This window comes from Cupressus sempervirens, chromosome 9, assembly GCF_028749045.1.
Source record: "Cupressus sempervirens isolate cs-2001-9-10 chromosome 9, ASM2874904v1, whole genome shotgun sequence".
In the NCBI taxonomy this organism is placed as follows: Eukaryota; Viridiplantae; Streptophyta; class Pinopsida; order Cupressales; family Cupressaceae; genus Cupressus; species Cupressus sempervirens.
In genome coordinates, this window is record NC_143126.1 from 261,471,952 (window position 1) to 261,487,706 (window position 15,755).

General features: G+C 31.4%; 1 pseudogene; it reads left to right on the forward strand.

The window, feature by feature from the left end:
- Positions 1-366: 366 nt before the first annotated feature.
- Positions 367-1,225, forward strand: LOC149538450 (putative 12-oxophytodienoate reductase 11 pseudogene; annotated as a pseudogene).
- Positions 1,226-15,755: the final 14,530 nt, after the last annotated feature.

The following is a 15,755-nucleotide window of genomic DNA, read 5'->3' on the forward strand; positions in this document are numbered from 1 at the left end:
AAACAAATTTGTGGAATGTGAAGAGACATCTATTGGGGGATATGAGGAGCCTCTCAGAAGTTATAAAACCAAGGCTCCTCATTTCATTTTCATTTTATGTTTTTGCAGGAAGGAAGAGGTGAAGGTTATTGGAGGATTAGATTGGAGTTTTTGAATAAGAGTAAATTGAAGTTTTGGAGTAACATTTTTGCAGGTGAGATTTCTATTTTTTATTTACATTTTCATTTAGATTTAGATGTAGATGTAAATTGAAATTCAAAATTAGTTATAGTATTCTACTTTGATTTAGATTTCAATTTTAATTAATTTCAATTTGGTTGGCTCTCCTCCACAACAAACAGTGTATTGTGTATTTAATGGGTGCATTGGAATGCAGATTATCAGCCTAATGGCCAATCTCCAGTTTCCTCCATAAGCAAACCAATCTCTGGAAAGATCCCTCTTCCGAACTGAAAGGATGTGGCAGATTTCTCTCCTCCCCGGCCTTTGAAAATAGAGGAAATTCCCAATATAGTTGCTGATTTTCGAAATGTTGCCAGGAATGCAATAGATGCAGGTATGTTTTTTTATTCTGATCTATCTTGGTTTGAAGAAGAGAATGTTCCTTTTTTTGACATAATCAGTCCTTTTACGAATAGGGTTTGACGGTGTTGAGATCCATGGGGCGCATCGGTACCTTGTGGACCAGTTCATGAAGGATAGCATGAATGATCGAACAGATGGCTATGGCGGAACATTGGAGAATCGTTGCAGATTTGCACTTGAAGTTGTGGAAGCAATGGTGGATGAAATCAAAGCAGAGCATATGGGAATTTGGCTTTCTCCATTTTCGGATCATGCAGAAGCATATGACTCAAATCCAGAGGCACTGGGACTTCACATGGTGGAGGCTCTGAATAAATATAAGATATTGTATGCTCATTTCTTTGAGCCCAGGATTGATAATTCACAGATGATGATAGCGAGTGAAAAGAGCCTGATTCCCATAAGAACAGCATTCAAGGGGACATTTTTGGCTACAGGGGGTTATGATCGGGATGATGGTAATGAAGCTATTTCCAGTGGCAAGGCAGATTTGATTGCTTATGGCTGACTGTTCTTGGCAAATCCGGATTTGCCGAAAAGATTTGAGGTGAATGCGCCCCTCAATAAATACCACAGAGAAACATTCTATACTTCTGATCCTATTGTTGGATACACAGATTATCTATTCCTCGAATCTTGAGTGCTTTTGATATGTCCAATGTAATCATACCTTCTCCAGATATTTGCAAGCCAGAGTTCTCATTCAATTTTCAGACAATTTATCTTGTGTTAGAGATCAATCGATTTTCAATACCATGAAATATGATAAGTCAATATTGGCAAACTTTTTTAAAGAGGAAGATTCATTTGCATTGACCATTTTTGTCTTCTAAATTTAAATTTAAATTAGGGTTCATTGAAATATCTGAGAAAACATAGATGGTATATCTGAACTTTAAATATTGAATATAAAATTTATTATTAATTGTGATTTAAGGATGTATTCAAAGTATGAAAATACATGTCGTATTAGTCATTTTTACACCTTTGAACTGTATAGATGGGCTAAAAAAATTGTAAGAACAAATGAATTGATAGGGTAAATTTTTAGAGAACTATCAATATGACAAATAAATTTATTATTAAACTATCAAAATTTGTTATTAAACTCTCAATGTTTGTTATTGTTATAGGCAACTTAGTATTTTATTTAATATACATAAATGTACTTAGTATTTTATTTAATATACATAAATGTGATTTCATAATATGTATAATATATATATGTATGATAAATATATAATATTAATATGTTTCTTTTTCTTTTTTTCCCTTTATGTTTATATATGTTTCTATTTTGTATTTGATGATTGTATAGTTATATTCATTTAGAAACTTGTTGAAATAGAATATAGTAAATTTAAAAAAAAAAATTTAACAATTTACAATATTAGATATATATTTTTATATATAATTATATTATTTAAAAATCTCTTAAAGTAAATATATGAACTTAGAAACTTGCTTCTTTTATTTGAAACTTTTGTATAGATTACTAATTTATAATTATAAGTCCTTCATAGAGAATTTTACATAGATGACTAATTTATATAATAATTATCTAAAATATAAAATATTTAAATTTAAAATGATCTATTAAATTATTTTTAAATTAAAAAAATTGACAATCAACTTTTTTTTTAAACGTAAAATGAAAGGTATGAAAAAAAATCTAGCCATCATAAAAAAATATATGGAGCGGCCGTCAAATTCCAAGCCTGCTTAGGAGTGCCAAATTCACCAAGGTAGATGTAATCTAAGGTTTTGGCTATGGAGGGTCAAATTGCACCTGCATAATCAATTTGTGTGTATTTTTTTAGAAATTAAAATTCATAAAACTGTTATATGTAATTTTTAAATGAATTAATAAAAGTGCATTTTGGTCCTTGTATAGAGAGTGTCGTAATCTAATAAGGAGAGATTCGAAGTTGATAATTGGCATTAAAAAGTGTATATTGCAACAAGTGTTACATAACAACTTGTATTTGTGTAAGTTATAGTAGTTTAATTAGATATAAAATAGATATAAAAATCTAATAGTTGGGTTAAATTAATATAAAATAGATATAAAATTAATCCTAAGGGTTAAATTAAAATTGAAAACCTTAGGGCTAATATTAATATATCTATTTTATATCTATTTTATATCTAATATATATATTAATTTTAATTAGATATAAAAATCTAATAGTTTGCCTCAAGATCCTTGACCCATTTTAAGGGTTATAATTTAAGGTGATCCATTCCATGTGCAAGCCATCTTTTATACACACTTTCAAGCATGCAAGTCATCATTTTATGTATGTAAAAAATTAAAAGAATTCTATATACATCTAGATTCTTTGAAAAGAATTCAATTTACATCTAGATATTTTGATTGAAATAACCATAATGTAAAAACAAAATATAAAATAGAAATGTTAATATATGTATGTAGAAAAAATTACAAAGATTGCATGCATCTAAAAAAATTCTATTTACATCTAGATTTTTTTAGAATGGAAAAAAATGGATAATAGAAATATCAGTTGCATGTTTGTAGAAATAAATTAGAAAAACATGTATCTAGAAATTAAAAAGATTCTATATGTGTCTAATTTTTAGATTTTACTTTATTCTAAACTAATTATTGATGGATATATATTTAAAAAATATTTATGTAGTTTAAAGTTTAGATTTTAATTAATTTGTATGCAAATAGGAAAAAGAATAAATATTTTATATATATGTAGATTAATTTCTATTTTTAAAATTTACAAGTAAATGAGTACTTTATTCATTTAAAGTAAACAAGTTTTTAAGTAATATATTTTTATTTTAGAAATATATTAATCATAATGTTCATTTATTATTACTTATTTAATATACTTACTCTCAAATCTAAGACAATAGAAATGATATTTTATTAACTTTGAAATAGGGAAGTGTTAAGCAAGTTCGTTTACAAAAATACCAAAAATATATTTGGTCTTTGATCAAATTGGAGTTAATATTAGAAATATAACTATGATCATTAACAATTAAGCTAAATTCAGTTCAAAACAATAATATTATTTAAATTTAAATAAAATAAGCCATGTTTACTTTGAAACATCAAACAACTAATTAACTAATACAATAATTAAAATAAATGAATCTATTATGACATTGAAAAATATTTTCAAAGTATAATTTCTTTGTTTTTCAATCAATATGAGTTTTTTTTTCTACTTGAAAAGATAAACCATCCTAATTGTCATCCTTAGTTAACCCTAACAGCAACCCCTAACTTAGCCCTAGCCCCAACAATGATGTACAATCTAACTATAATCCAACATTAAACTATAATTATAGCACTAAAACATATCCCTATTGATATTATAAACTCTAATCATAACGAAAATCTCAGCCCAAACCATAATCTAAACCAAAAACCTACACACTAATATTGGTTATAGTCCTAACCCTAAAATCTAACCCTTAACCATAATGTAAAAATAAACTCTAGAATATTGATCAAAATCCTAAACCTAACTATAGGGATAACCATGATATTAAACTCTAAATCCAGTCCCAAGGTCCTAACCATGGTGTAAACCTATAACCAAACTCTTAAAAATTTTACTAATCCCTGATCCTAATCACATTCCCAACTTTAAATTTAAACCATAAACCATAGTTGTAACCATAATCATAAACTTAAACAAAACCCTAACCCTAAAGGTACAATCATAAAATTAATCATAGCTTGGACCCTAATCCTAGCACAAACCACAATCATGACCAAATATAAATCTTCACCTTACCCCTAATCATAATTTCAATGTTAACCCTAACATTAGTTTCAATCCTACCATGATATGAACCCTAATATAGACTTCACCTTGATCCTTATCCTAATCTTAAGTCTAATTAAACCCTGACTAAAACCTAATCTAAATGATATATCTAACTATAATCCTAACTGTAACTATCATACAACCCAATGCTAACCCTCATGTATATTTAATCACTAATCTTAACTCTAAATATTCTATAAACTCTAGAATTGACCTTGATTCTAACCATAACCCTAAAATCTAAATTGTAACCATAGCACAAAAGGTGGGGACCCCCACTATGTGGCACAATTCTGGGTCTTGGAGCCTCGCAAAACCACTACAAACTGAGGAAATGTCAGAAAGGTGACATGTGGTAGCATGACGCAATTCTAGGCTTTAGAGCATTGAAGAAACAATGTAGCGTAAGGAGGCACTAGAATGGAGACTCATGGAAAGAAGAGGAAAGACTTTCATGTCGCTAGCAGAAAACTACAAAAAGAGATAACATGATGTGTTAACCTCCCACAAAAAATGCAAGGTTGACCACAAGGGGGAACTTGGTTTCCCCAAAAATGAATGATGGTCATCGATGAAGGTCTTCCTCTCGAAATAGACAGCATAGATGCATCGTGAATCCTCACCAATGAAGAATTAAGTCACAACCGTCGATGTAGATTCTCCCCTCAAAAAGGATGACTGAGATGCAATGAGGAAACTCCTCCCAATGAAGGATTAAGTCACATTCGTCGATCAAGATTGGCTTTATTTCTAATGGATGACTAAGATGTAGTGAAGAGATTCCTCCCAACGAATGAAGTAGATAGCACAAAAGGTGTGAACCCCCTCCATGTGGCACAATTTTGGGTCTCAAAGACTCATGAAAGCATTGTGGAGTGAGAAAATGTTGGAAAGGCAATGCATCGTAGCATGATGCAATTCTGGGCTTCAAAGAATTGAAGAAACAATGTAGCATGACGATGCATCAGAATGGAGATGCATGGCAGCATCTTGTGCAATTCTAGGCTTTAGAGTGTTTCGAAGACACTAGCGTATAAAGAAACGTTAGAATGGGAATGCATGGCAACATCTTGCACTTTTGGGAAGATGGGAAGATAGCTCGCAAAGAAATAAGAGTTATCGAATCTCGCAGCATGAATCAACCTGACCAAGAAAAAATGATCCAACGTGGTCAATGAAGAAATCGAGCCAACACAAAATGTTAGCCGTCAACTTTAGTGATGTTAACCCTCTGCAAAGAACCTATCCTATTTAAGGTCTCTCAGATCAGACATCAGTGATGGGTTGAATAGGGGGAAAAAATAGCACACAATGCCCTCCTAAATGAAATTCTAAATGTAACACTAATAACCATGGTCCTACTTCTTTCCCTAACCTTATCCATGAGCATGGGAATATACATATTATTATATAGGACACCTTATATAATAATAAATATAATCTAAAATCCCAACCCTTACTCCCCTCCTAACTATAACTATGACCATAAGAAAACTTCTAAATATAACCCTTCCTCTAACTCTAACCCTAACCCTAACCCTAACTATAACTGTAACCCTATCCCTACCACTAATTGTAACCCTAAATCTAACTCTACCATAATTGGACTTTAACCCTAACTATAACTGTAACCCTAAACCTAACTCTAACCTTAACTGTAACCATAACCGTAACCATAACCGTAACCAAAAACCTAACCCTAATTGTAGCTAGAATTCTAATACTCTGTCTACCCCTAACTCAAACTATAGCCCTAACTATAACTCAAACTCTAACCCTAACTCATATTCTAACCCTAAACCTAACCCTAACCTTGACCCTAACCCTAACCCTAACCCTAAGCCTAACCCTTTGTCTACCCCTATCTCTAACCCTAACCCTAACCCTAACCCTAACCCTAACTCTAACCCTAAATCTAACTCTTGTTGTAAATCTAACTCTACCATAATTAGACTCTAACCCTAACCCTAACTTTAATCTTGACTGAAACCCTAACCCTAACCCTAACTCTAACCTTAACCTTGACTCAATCCCCTTACCCTAACCTTAACATTGATATAACTCTCTCTATATATAACCCTAACTCTAAATATAAACCTAACCCTAACCCTAACCCTAACCCTAAATCTAACTCTAACCCTAACTGTAAGCGTAACCCTACCCCTACTCATAACTCTAACTGTAAATCTAACTCTACCATAATTGGATTTTAATTTTAACCCTAACGCTAACTCTAACCTTAACCTTGACTCAAAACTCTAACCCTAACCCTAACTCTAACATTAACCCAATTTTAAAATTAAATCTATTGGTAACTCAAACCCTAAACCTAACCCTAATTCTAACCCTAACTCTAACTCTAACTCTAGCTCTAACCCTAACTCTAACCATAACTCAAACTTAAACCCTAAATCGAACCCTAATCCTAACCCAAATTATAATGCTCTGTCTACCCCTAACTCAAACTATAACCCTAACCCTAACTCAAACTCTAACCCTAACTCATACTCTAACCCTAAACCTGACCCTAGTCCTAACCCTAACCCAAAACCTTACCCTAACCCTAACCCTAACCCTATCTATAACCCTAACCCTAACCCTAACTCTAATCCTAATCTTAACCCTAATTCTAATCCTAACACTAACCTTAACCCTACCCCTAACTCTAACCATAAATTTAACTCTACCATAATTAGAATCTAACCCTAACCCTAACCTTAACCCTAGCTCAAACCCTTACCCTAACTTTGTCCCTAACCATATATCTACGTATGACTATAAAATTTTACATTACAATATCCCAAAAATAAAAAATATATTTTTATCTAAATTAAACTCCTTATATTAAATTTAAAATAATATTTGACTCAAACCTTAATCGTAACCCTAACCTTAACCATGAGCATTACTCTAACCCTAACCCTAATTCTATCGCTAAGGTTAACATTAACTATAATGGTAACTTTGTCCCTAACCATATATCTATGTATGACTATAACATTTTACATTACAATATCCCAAAAATAAAAAATATTTTTTTAATCTATATTAAACTCCTTATATTAAATATTTAAAAATACTTTGAAGCATAATTTTATAGTAACTTCATACAACTCTAATTAAAAATTAATTAACAATTTTATAGTAACCTTATCAAAATAAAAAATAAAAAGTAAATATTTTTCCTATTGCGCCGCGACTGCCACTAGCTATATATACCACTATATATATTACGCCGAGAGTAATTGTTCTCGAGGTGCCTATTTTTATTTTCATTAATCCCAACTTCGATTAAAATAACTTTGGGATTAAATAAAAATAGGTTCCTTGAGAACGATTACTCTCAGCGTAATATATATAGAGGTATATATAGCTAGTTGATCTACAACTATGATTTGCTAAATGAGATACCCTTTGAGTGTAATGATCACTTTGCTATGATAGATAAATATTTTTTGCTCCTTATACTTCTTGTAGCCTTTTACTTCATAGTTCTATTTTTTACTGTGATACAATACATTACATATATACTAATCCAATTTACAAATCATCAAAGTCAACTAAAATAAAAGTTTCACCAAAATACATAAAGTCAGCCTAACTGCAGGTACTTGGGTTCTAAAGATAAACTCGATGAGATTCTAACATTCATCAAGCATTGTTAATGCTTGCATCATCATGCACTCGGTAGACATAGAAGCTTGGCTCATACTAATCACTTCCAAGTATTTTGAACTCGGTCTACACTGGTGACTCAGTGAACATTGAAAAAATTGACATAAACTAAATCACTTGGTTAACTCTGTATAGCTCAATCAACACTAGATTCACATCATTGAAATTGTGAACTCAGTAACCACTGTAGCACTTGGTTTGCACTAAGGAACTCAGTAAGAATTATGAAGCTCAATTTACACTGATAATCACCAACTTAGTAGTAACTACTCAGCACAAACTGAATACTATTCTTGAAACTTAGTAGCAACTATAAAACTCGATAGAGTCTGAATTACTTGGTTAACACTATTAACTATACAATAAGCTTGATAACTGTTGGTTGTCTAAATAAGTGTATGTCACTAGTAAACAAACTTGATTGAAATATCAACACAAAGTATATATCTACTTTCTTAAATTCCATATTCTACACAATATTACTCACTCAAGGAAATTAAAGAGCAGTGAATACACATCTCATGATCCTTAATTTGTAGGAGATCATGCTTTCATATATAAATCACAAGAAGACATTTTCTAAGATACTTCCGAAATATAACATTTATCAGCCATAGAATATCACAATTTCATTTAAGAATTAAGAATTTGTACAAGGGCCCCTCTTAAATTCATTTCAAGACACATTAGGAATACTTCAACACATAAAAACACCACTTTATAAGATAGAAAGAAAGTTATCAAATTCACCATTCAAAATGAACAAAAGATCTCTACTTGTGCACTAGTTACATAGATCATATTCAAGCCCCTTCATTTTCAAGCTAAGTGAGAATAATAACACCAAGTCATGTATCACATTTCTCATCTACCCAATTCAATTTAATAATAATGAATTTTCTTAAGAATACCACAATCCTTAAGTAATGAAACAATATCTAGATGATTGATCATGGTTGCAAGAGCTACTGACAAATTCATTCAATAAAATTAGACAACATGTCACCTTCAAACATGGTATGAATTTTATGTAGTAATACATCATATTAAGACAACCTCTATTCTTCTATGTTATTTTTTTCTTATGAGAATTCTCAACATCAACAATTAATTAATATTTAATCACTATAATTATCAAACTAATACCGAAACAATGTCCAAGAATTTGATAATAAAATAAAATAAAAAGAGTAAATGTGATTCAAGTTAGGAAATGAAAGGGATGTTGTGAGGGAATCCAGCCATGATTCACTACAAACAAATATTTAAAGTGTTTCCAACCAATCATATATTTACTAAGTAACAAATAGCCTAACATTACATAATAATTCATGTTCTTTCTTCAAGATAAGCAATTAGGCATTCACAACAAGTTATTTATAGTCATGGAGGTGTAGAGGATGTAGTAGGATAATTTAAGGAAACATACTTTCTATTCTTCTTTAATTTGTCACACCCATTATCCTTAGGTAAGTGTGGCCATTTATTAACCAATGCAAGAACTAAATGGAAGCTCAATGAAATACACTTTAGAACTAACTCAACCTTTTTTAATTTCTAGGAGAATATGAATGATAAGTTTTGGCTCCTCACATAGTCATGGAAGATTAGTTGTATCAAAAGGCTAATCAAACATAACTAAATAAATAATAGTGTATGTTTTAAACTAAGAACTAGGTGGTAGATAGTAAGGGTTGCACATGTTTTGATGGCACTAAAACTAAGTCAAGTTTGAAAACTCATCACATCAATTACTCTTGGCCAAGCTTAATGGAAATATGACATCGTCAAATATCATAAATAAATGTCACAAGGAATGATTTCACAAACAAAGAGGAGATTAATTGATGAATCTCCCAACACAGTGACTGATCACTCAAATACCAAGCAAGCATATCTGAGGTAGAAGAATAATGACAAGGGGAAAGTTAAATAGGTTATATCCAAAGGTGAGAAAGAGGTCTGGCCTAACTAGAATGACCACCTTTAAGGCACAACTCATCACAATTTCAAGTTTAATCAACATTACACAAAAGAAAATTTATGAATAGTTTTCTATCAAACACATCTTCAAAAATGATAATGAGAAAAAATCATCTACGAATAAAAATAAATGAAACAAAGAACTTGTATTTCATGCTAATGATCATCAAATTGACATTTCCAAAAAAAATTGACTTTTCTGAAGTAGAAAAGCTACAAAAAAGTAGGCACCTGGGCACCCTAGAACCAAGTGATATTGAGAATTGAGCCAATCATTGTGGAGCTAGTGCAACTCTGAATGATAAACCTCAAAAAAACTTTGAATGTCACATCATTTAGACCAGTCTTCCTATGAGTAAAATTAAAAGTGAAAGAATGTTAGAATTGTCCCTGGCTACCCATCCCTCAGCATTAGACTACTCTTTCTCCATTCTCAATAAAATTGGTTTCAAAAGACTATTTGAGAATGGCAACTGATTTGAATTTTAAAAAAAGAAGTAGGAGGATAAAACAAGCAAATAGATTAGCAACTTCTTCACCATCATTTTGTTGGAAAATTAAATGTAGTGGTCATTTCTCCCTAGAGCCAAATGCTCACCTACCACCTCTGACGTTCATAATAGATAGAAACATAAATATGGTGGGTGAGATTTTTGAAATCAGAAATGAGGGGGAAAATGGAATGTGACAAAAGGGAATGTTTCTACATTCATTTTCATTTAGTTAGATTATTCAGCAGATTAGTTGTTGCAGAGTAGAGCAGAGAAGGAAGAAGGAAAGAAGTTTGTGCCTGCAGTTGCACGTGTTTTCCTTGTTCACTCTGTAAGTTTGTCATTGTTGGATTTGACTTGTTGAAGCAGTGATAGCTCCAGGCACCATTGTATGTAGCCATTAAAGTTGTAAGTTTAAAGTTTATTAAGTTTGAAGTTTTACCACTTTAGGGTTATATTAGGGTTTTTCTGGTTGAAGCCGAATGCTCCCAAATTTTGTAATAGTTTAAATCTCAGTTGAATAGTAAAGCAAATAGGCATACTTGAATCCATTGCTCTTTCATTGCATTTGACAAGTTTTGTTTGGAAGCTTAAAGTTTTGGCTCTCTAGTTTTAATGGTAAAAGCATTCATATTGAAATTTTATAAGTTATAATATTTCTAGTTTGAACAGAACACTTGGCATCCTCTTTCTTAGTTGGAGTCGAGCTCACTTGGCATCTATTGTTGTCGAGCAACCTGTCACTTGGCTTCTTCACATGCCAAGTAAAACTGGCACTCGACACCATTATGTGCCGAGCAATTTTTAGGATTGTGAAAATTGATTTTTAGATTTGTGAGTCTTAATTTATTAATTTATATTTCTCACACATTTTTCTCCCCATAGAATCACCATTTCTCCCAAGTTTACTAGAACTTCCATTAATCTTGGTTTTATTATTTGAGTAATCCATCACGAGTTTTCTTATGGGCTGCTAACTGTTGGTTAAGAGAGTATAAATAGTAAAGCATCCAGATCTACTCAGCAAATTGACTCCCTATTATAGATATGTGAAGCATCTAGATCTAATCAAGCCTAACTTTCATGGAGGTAGAATATTAGGCCCTAAAATAGCCATTGAAGGAGAGCCACTTAAATTCTTCTCCACTTTTTAATCGTACATCACCCCAGGTGCTTCATGCAAAAGCCCATCGAGATAATTTGATAACTAATTCTTTTCTTCAACAGTTGTACAATAATTTGATTTAATAGTTATCCATAAAAATAAATAAAAATATGTCAACAATTATACAGGTGGCAAAAGGAGACCAATTTATTCATAATTAGAAAAAAATGGGGTTGTGACAGCAAGGAAGATTAGGGATACAGTTAATAGAAGAGATTCTACAACAAATAACAGCTAAAAAGAATAAATTAGCACTAGATCTATTCCATCAATTGTCCGGATGTAAGCAACAATGACTAAATAACTAATGATTCCGCCTTGGAAGTTTTATCTGAACAATGTAATAGGCTTGGTGTAATGATTTTTGGGTGTGGTTGATAAGCATAGTCATAGATTAATTTATGGCAACCAAGGAAACCATGAGTGATTGAGAGTTTTACAATATAATAATATGGCCAATTGTCATATTTTCTTCTATAGAAAATATTTTTAAAGGTTAACTTTTGGGCTTTGGAAAAGAAAATATCGAGATCAATGTATAGGAAATATCAATTGGGAAACATAAATTTATACCGTCAAACATGATCTGTGATATTAAAAGGTTTATAGCCGATGACAAACTCAATAAGAGATATATGACTTTTGCATACACCATTTTTATCCTTGACAATGGCGATTAATGTCTTGGTAATTCATGGATCTTATCAAGCAATGGTAATCATTTGTTTAGAGATATACATCATCCCTCTATTAAGTAATCAAGTCAAGGGAGAAGATATAACTAATAGGTACAATCAGTATATACAGTTCTACATTACCATAGAAAATGGTGAAGAATCTCCTAACTCACCCTACGACCATTCCACAGAGACACGGCTGAAGGAAGAAATAATATTCAGAAAAAATGAACAAAGGAACTATTAAACAAGAGGAGAGATAGCAAATAAAGCTATATAATAAAAGAGACAATTAAGATAAAAGAAGGAATCATATTTAAATGATATCATTGCGTTGGACAATTGCAATAACTTGAGGACAGAGGAGAGAAGATATCCAATGATATATACAACTTGGCTCCTTCTTCAATATCAATATTAGATCGAAGAAAAATTGAAAACTCCAATCTACTACATGCACTTTAAATGTCATTTAATTCAGGCCCCGTTTGGCTGTGGGAATAGAAGTACGGGAATAGGAATTGTTATTCTGGAATAGAAAATAGGGATACATATTCTTATTTTCTGTTTGGTTCAACTAGAATTTGATGGGGAATTCACAGTCCCAAAAAATTATGTTTTTTAAAATAAATAAAAATGGAATAGGAATATGTATTCCAATTCCACCTATTTAGGTGGAATTGGAAATGTTCATTTTTGGGTCAAAATTGGAATACATATTCCTATTATATTCCTACTCGCAATTCTGATTTGATGCACCCAAATGGAGAATTTGAATTTTTTTAGATTTTAAATATGCCTATTCCACTCATATTCCCACTATCAAACAAACCCACAAGTATCACAAGAACTTCCTTGCCAAAATAGAAACAAAAGAAAATATCAGAATTACAAAAACATGGCCATGTCACCAAACAAAGGTGCCCAACGTGTGATGATGTCAACAAGGAACAAATTTATTGACACATGAGCATTTTCTTATTTCATGCTTTACGATGAATGGTATAATTAGTATACATTCACACAAGCACAACTACCATGTCAAGTCAATAGAAATAGTATATAACTCTCATGAATGGAGTATAATTACTTAGGAAAAAATTACATTTCATCATTCCATTCAAAGATGTCGAAGAAAAAAATTTCATATACAACACCTAAAAATCAAGATGACAGTATCTCAAGAATCAAAACTTATTAATAAAGGATGAGTCAGTTTCCTTATTCAAACATAGAAGGTGGGGTCAAAGCCCAAATAAGGTAACTTTAAAATTATGAGACAACATAAAAGGTATTGTTTACTCTCCTTTGTTATTTCATTTATATATTGAAATCAATATTATGATTTTAAAATATGTGTGATATTTATAATTTCAAATATTATATATATTTCAAATTTTAAATTTTAAATTATTTTTTCAAGTTAATATTTAAATGATACTTTGTTCATAAGTCATGGAGACTAATATTATCTTTCAAGAGGGAGAATAACTAATCTCATATATTAATATTGTTTTTGTTTTTTTTAAAATTGAAAAAGTATAAACAACATCATAGAGAACTTTCAGTAAGCCCATAGACCAACCCTCATTAAGATACAAACATGGAGGGAGGTGCCTTAACCTTCTAGGGACTTAGCCCCACAAGAACTACATACTTTGTTTTTTTACATGACCATCCCCAACAATATTGGATTCAAAAAAATCAACATATAAAAAACAAAAGTATATTCTAGTAATTCTAATAATCATGACCCTATTGAATAGTAATATCAACATGTGTTGTTATAGAGACAACACATGTGTTTTCCCCTCTATCACTTATGCTCTCATCAAATGATGATTGTATATAGTATTGTTTACATCAGGATCTAGATGACAACTCTCTAGAAGACTACTAAGCTCATCAATCTCTGCTTGTGTAAAAAAAAAGTGATATTTCTCAATATATTGTGCTGCCTTAACTTCATCTTTGTATATTGCAGCACTCCATCATGCATCAACTTCATGAATCTAGACTTTAGAATCTCAAGACAAAAGGACACCTGTGACATAATGTAAAAATGTATGAGTTTAAGATTAAACTCATTCTAACATTTTGAAAAATCTCATTGTTCCTTTCCTTCCAAAGAAACCATGGTACTTCACCAGTAAAAGAAAACCAAAATATGTTAAAAGATAAGTCAAAAGATCTCACATAACTAGCCAAAATTTCACACCAAGATAAACTAGTACTATTCTTCCAATCAATACGAGACCCAAAAAAGATGGCCTAGACTTTATTTGCATAAATACACTAAAAGAAAACATGCTCAAAACTCTCAGGTTTAGTACACAACTTGCAAGTCACAAACTCAACATTAATGGAAGACAACATTGACCCAACAACAAGATTCTTAATCAATAACAACCATCTAAAATGAATAACTTTAGGCTCATAGGGACCCTTCCAAAAATAATAAAAGAAAAAATGCCAGTTTGAGAAAGGACAATCAAGACTACAACATTTAACTATACATAGCAACACAAAGTGATCATCTTTAAACATTACATAAATCTATTTAGTAGAAGTGTTATCAATAATAGTATCATCCTTCCATTTTATATTTCTAATAAAAGTATCACCATTCATGATTTTCCCAACTTTCTCCTTGCTTATCACTTTGGACAAAAGAGTGTATGTCTTTTTTTGAGATTTGGGGATACCAAACTTATTGGATATCTCAACCCATGTCCCAATCCTATTGTTCACCATTAAATCACTAATCAAAGAAATGCTTCTATCATTCCACTTTTTTGCAAAATAACTTTGAGTAAGAGAAAGATTTATATTATTACAATACAATCCCCACTAAATTGATCTATCGGCAACAACATAATTAGGAGGTCCCCCAGTGGCATTCCTATAGGAGATGCATTCCCTCACTTGTTTCCATGCAAACCATAGGGAGTTAAACACTCTAGACCCAAAAATATTCATCTTAAAATCTCCCATAATAATATTCCAAAAAGGAATGTTAGCCTAGTGTTTACCTTTCTTAATCACAGACTGTTCAACATTGTTTCTCACAAGAATCACCCAAGGTTCATTACCCTAGAAAGATTTATATATCCACTTGGCTACAAGAGAAAGCCCCTAAATTATAATATCTTTAATCCTCAGGCCCCCCCAAGTAGTTAGGAAGGCAACACCACTCCCATTTAACATAATGTCTTTTTTTGGAACCCAAACCATCTGACCACAGCAAATCTCTAAGAATTTTTTCAAGAAAATCAAAGTGATATTTAGTAAACATCCAAGCCAAAGAAAAATAAATATGGTGAGAAGAAAGGACTTTTTGCACAACTTGGACTCTCCCAGC